Source organism: Sinocyclocheilus rhinocerous, unplaced genomic scaffold (genome assembly GCF_001515625.1).
Source record: "Sinocyclocheilus rhinocerous isolate Xijiao unplaced genomic scaffold, SAMN03320098_v1.1 scaffold1889, whole genome shotgun sequence".
Lineage (NCBI taxonomy): Eukaryota > Metazoa > Chordata > Actinopteri > Cypriniformes > Cyprinidae > Sinocyclocheilus > Sinocyclocheilus rhinocerous.
The window spans coordinates 42301-48300 of NW_015647058.1; positions in this window are offsets into that span (position 1 = coordinate 42301).

Genomic DNA, 6000 nt, shown 5'->3' on the forward strand with positions numbered 1-6000 from the left:
GGGAAAAGGAATGATATTTTTTTCAGAATTGTGAGTTTATATCATACATCTCTGGCTAAATTATTTTTTATGATAATATTTAAAAAGATTAGATTTAATTATTTCTTTATTTTTAGTGTTTTCTTTTTAATGTATTTAGACAAAATAGTATTACATTTTAATATCAGCCCTAACATAAAAATAATTGTCAGCTTATTGGTATCACACCAGATTTTTTATATAGGTACAGACAATCTTCCAACTTCTTGATTGGCATCTGTTGTTCCATGAAGAAGATTTAACATCCACGGAAAATTTCCATTGCACAAAAGGTGGAAAAAGCTCTTCAGATTAATAAAATATTGTTTGTGCTAAGAAAATATCCCTACCAAAAGGATCTTTTGAGAACCCAACCATGGTGTTTCTATGGACTTTGTGCAAAAACCTCCTTTTGGAACCTATATTTTAAGACTGAAGAATGAATTGGAAATAGGAGACACCATTGTGTTTAACATGAGGAAAGTCCATCACATGCAGTCATTATGATAAGAGATGAGCCACCAGGCAAAGGAGAGACAGATAACACCAATATTTGTTTGTTAACAATGCTAACTCACTGTAGAAACATAATGCTACCAGGGCAGTTTCTTTTCCAAGCAACATTGTCTGAAGCACTCTAATGAAAAATAATTATTTTAGCTTGTTCTCTAAGCGAGAATGTGCAGTTTTACATTGTGTTGGTTAATGTTCATTTGGATGAATGCCACGCACATTAATCCTTGTCTTTGCATTTAACAAAGCTAAAGACTTATAATCATCATTATTATTTATTCATTTACATTTTTTCAAGCATTGCTTCAGCATTTTGAGTTGGAGGAAAATTAGTCCTCCACTGAGGTAGCCAAGACATCAACTCCAAAACCTAAAACCTGGTCCAAAACCTAGTGAGCTGCTTCTGTATAGGCAGCATTTTAAAGCATCATACACACACTTTCGACATTAAGACTGTTCCAAAGTTTAATTTATTAAACTTAAACTTAATTATGCTGGCTCCTAAGACACCATCTTTTGCCCAAATTGAAAGGCAACATGGTATGTATCCTTCACGGAGAAAGTAATCCCAGAATGCACTGAAACGAACAAAGAAACAAAGTTGATTACAAAGGATTTATACTTCTTTCAATACTGAAAAGTATAAATAGTTTAAAAAACTGACTTTTTCTTTTTAACCCAAACGTCCTGTATTCTATGCATATTTATGCTAATGAATGCCGTTCCTCTCATGCTGTGTGAATTTAAATCAATTTTGTTTTGAGTTGTGTGGTTCACTGTTGCTGCCTAAATTAGTCACTTATGAGGTTTCATTTCAGTTAGAATGATGCCAGGGAGCTGCCTATGTAGTCAGTATGAAGCTCACATGGTTTTCACATTTTAAAAAAATTTGTTCATAAGTTTATAGTGTTTTTGCATTGCTGTCAATACTGATTTTTGTCTACTGTATGTGGAATAATTATATGATCTCTATACTTTCAAGGCTTCAGATGATAGGGTATTTAATGGTATTGTAGGAATTGTTATCTGTAGAATGTGAAGCTTCCTTCCATAAAGTCAGTCGGCTTGAAAAGCAAACTCGCTGAGTTTTCAATCATTATGCCTGCTCTGTTTTATTCAAAGCTTTCAGGTGAAGATCAGAGGTTTGGCAGTCATGACAACTCACTATGTGTTCTGTAGAATTCTAATAAAACATTACAGAGTGTATGCATTCTGCAGAGTGTTTATTATTTATTATTGTAGCACAGCATCTGCAGTCAGTAAAGGGGCCTTCATGCTGACAGTGATTTGCAGAGAAGAAGCAACTAGAAGTGATTCATTTTCAATGAGAGTTGGTGATTTCTGGCAGCGCGGGTGACAGCACCAGTTGTGGGCGTGTCCAGCTATGTCACAAAGGTGATAAAAGTTTAACTTTATGCAAATGAACAGCAACTCAATGCAGCCGCTGCTAGTAAGAACGAAAACAATGGAGCTCATGTGATCCGTCAATAGTGAGTGATTTCATTGTTCTATATGATTTGTCTGTGCTCACATGGTGATATAATTATGCATGGAAACTATGTTAGAAATTGTCAGCATTGAATTTGATTCATGCATTGATAATTGTTCATCTTGTTCATGATATGATTAATTATGCACTACTGTAATTTATATACCAACACTTTTGCCTCCAGAATGAATTTTGAGAAGGAAAAAAAACAGCTTCTGTGTAAAATAGAATGAAAGCTTATTTTTACCAACAAACATCCCATTTAGACAGAGAGATAGATAGATAGATGACAGACAGACAGACAGACAGATAGATAGATAGATAGATTATAGATAAAAAAAATTACGATAGATAGATAGATAGATTTGTGTTAGATTATTATTATTTTTTTATTACATTTCTTCAATTCTCTAATTTTCGCAACTCTGCTAGCTCCGTAGCCCCCCAATAACGTTAGCGCATCCAGCAGTAGAAACTAGCGACTAACAGTATAGCGACCCGATGACCTCCTACAATAATATCTCTGTCAGTGTGAATGGGGCATTAAGTGGTGCTTTTTAGGGGCCGGCAGAGCTGAAAGTGGTGGGTCAACCAAAATATAGCTTTTACATAAGGTCAACAAACCATCTGAATATCAATGTGCTCTTACATTCAGTGATTCAGGCAACGCTACTAGCTAAAAGTGTTTGGCCTTCTCTTAACATTACTCTCCTGTACCGTGTTCAAGGCTGGATCCACCTCTTCATTTGAAAGGCGCAATTTTAGCAGGTTCCTTGGGCGGGAATATCTTGTTCTTCATGCACTTGCTCTATGCTGTCATAAAGCTGTTGACCCTGAAACATGTAGAAAAGGTTCCTGCCTGGTTTTGTTCCTAAGCCCAGTTAATTGTTCCCCTGCAGTCTTGTCACGTGAATCAGCCTCAGGGTTAAAGCATTAATTCACATAAATTTCTCTGAAGCAGAGTCGTTTTAATGTGTAAATGTCAGTTTGTGGAAGCAAAAAATGCCCACACACAAAATCATCAGAGTGATAGTCGAAGAGAGAAAAAGAGGGGAAAAGAGTGAGTTTCAGCTGTAGAAGAACAATGTGTATGTCATCCCCATGCATATTCTGTGAAGTGACTGTGAGGAAATGTCAAAACCATCTCATGCTCTAAAGAGGAGAATAATCAAACTGCTTTGCTTGTGAAATAGAGCACTAACCAAAGCAAATCCTCTGCACCCCCCTCTGAGTTTGCTATGCCATTATGCAGTTTTATCCCCTTTTAATATTTCTGAATGTACTGATTCACAGTGGTGGAGTGTCATTATCGCAAACTGTGTGAAAAATGAATCACTGCTATTACACAATCAAAGAACAAAAGATGGGTGATTTTAAAGTCTCCTTTCATTAGAACAAGTCACCTTTAAAATCACCTTAAAAATCACCTTTCATTAGAACAGGTTTCAGGCTATACAAAACCTGGATGCAGACTTTCTTTTGTGAGACAAGCTGCTTCTGTCTGGAGTATTTAACATAATTCTGTAAAATATGTCTTTACTACTGTTTGGGTTTCTAACGCCACTTCAACAAGAGGCAAAAAAAGCAATTAAATGGTTTTTGTTACCTTTTTTTTGTTGGCTGTAATGCTTGTGAGTAGGGCTGCACAATTTTTTGCAATTTAAAATGCATGTAGGGCTGTCCAATTTGGCCAACATTTTGTGATTATATTGTATATCAATATGGCTATATAATAATAATAATAATGAATGATCAATATAAATTTTTTTATTTAATAATAACAATAATAATTAAATTGTTATTTATTCATTATAATTAGTATTATTATTAAATAGCTGAAAATGTACCCTTTTTACAGCTTTTCAATTCACTAGACATTTATTGATGGACTGGAGTCTTGTGGGTTACTGTGATGTTTTTAGCAGCTGTTTGGACTCTCATTCTGACGGCACCCATTCATTACAGAGGATCCACTGGTGATCAAATGATGTAATGCTAAATTTCTCCAAATCTGCTCCGATGAAGTAACAAACCCATCTACATCTTGGATGGCCTGAGGGTGAGTCAACTTTCATTTTTGAGTGAACAATTGCTTCAAGTATAAAAAATTACTAAATAAAACCAAATAAGAAAAGTATTACTATTGTATTTAAAAAATCGTAATAATAATTTTAATTTTACATTACAACTATAAAGTTACAATGCTAATATTTATGGCTGTCTTAGTTTATTCATTTTTATATATTAAACCAACTTTTATTTTGATGTAAAACCACAAGGAGCCCTTAAAGCTTCTGTTTTATGCTTCTTATTACAAGTATGGAAAGATGGTTGCCAAATACACATTAAAGCGACTCAAACTAAGAGCAGATGCAGAGACGAGAGTTTGTGTGGAATAGCATTTACTGCAAACCGAGCTGCTGTGAGACACTGCAGACACCTCAGATAATGAGCTGCTCAAATGTAAGAACACAGTGCCATGCTTCACTCTGAAAAACACATCGCATATATTCAATTAAATCACAGCCTTAGCGATTTAATAACCGCACTAAGTCATATCGCGAGTTCGATTTTATTTCGATTAATTGTACAGCCCTAATTGTGACACAAAGATACAGTGAAAAAATGCCGTTTCATACATAGCTGACCTCTGACCTCCTCCCTGTTGCATGTAGGTGGGCACAGCGTGGGTAGAAGCTTCGCTTTGATTGGCTGGCGCCAGGCTCGTGAATGATTGGCAGCGCTTAATGAGAGCCCAGGAGAGTTAACCCGACAGCTGTTTGTTTGCTGCTAATGAGAGACTGGTAGAGGAGAGAGAAAAGCTCACATGCTGGAACTCTTTGAAAGAGGCTGCCTTCAGAGCGCCTGACAGAAAAGAAGAAGTCCTACCTCTCCCTGAGGGCCGGGCTCGGGGGTCTGCTGCAGTGAGCCACTCTGGAGGCTCCTGGGTTCTGCCACCGCTGTTCACCACAGATCGGATTTGATGTTTGCACAGAGACCAGGGAGATGTGGCTTGTCAAAGCTTTGCTGTGTCTGTGATAATTAGGTTTAACAAGATTGTATTGATCTTTCATAAAAGATGACTATATAAAAAGATGATGAACCATTTTTAGCACTTAGGTCATGTGATTTTGGTAACGATGTGCGGTGGATTGGCACAGTTTTATCTATACAGAATCCTGCCTCAATTGTTCTTTCTCTCTGAGCTTTTATAAACCCCCCACAGCATGGTGGAAATAATTAAACGTGTAGTTTCCAACACAAAACAATCACAAAATGTCTGTTGGACTCTTTCTGAAGGACAAACTGCCTGCTGTCTTTCTTTTATACAGACCTCCTCTCGGCTGGAGGGAGCTGCATGATTTTAACAGACAGCATCAGGTGGCATGCTACACCCAGTGTAGGAAACATCTACCGTGTTGAAAACATACAGGGCTAAAAATATTGAGTTGAATCCTCAGTTTTGCAATGTAAATACTGAATTAAGCATAGCAGGTTCTACTTTCTGCTCCGCTGGTCTCACGGCAATCAATAAAGGCCTTGACAGACAGTTTTTAAGGTACTTAAAGGGATAGTTTTGCCAAAATTTAAAATTATGTCATCGTTTACTCACCCTCATGTTGTTCCAAACCTCCTAAACACAAATAGAGATGTTTAGCAGAAAGATTTCTGTACAATGAAAGTGGATGAGGACCAGGGGCTGTCAAGCAACAAGGATGAAAAGCACACTAAAAGTAGTTCATACTTGTTTACAGACTTGTGCGCTAAATTCAGAAGTCATCCAGTAGCTTAGACAGCAAAATCTTGCTTGACAGCTGCAGTAATTTTTCAATTACACAATTTTTCAAATTACACAGTTTTCAAAAGGCATGAGGGTGGGTAAATCTTCATTTCAGGTGAATGATATCTTTAAATGAAGGATGAATGAGAGTTCAAAAGTTCCTATGTTAATATAATGCTTGAATGAGGTGAAGGTAAAC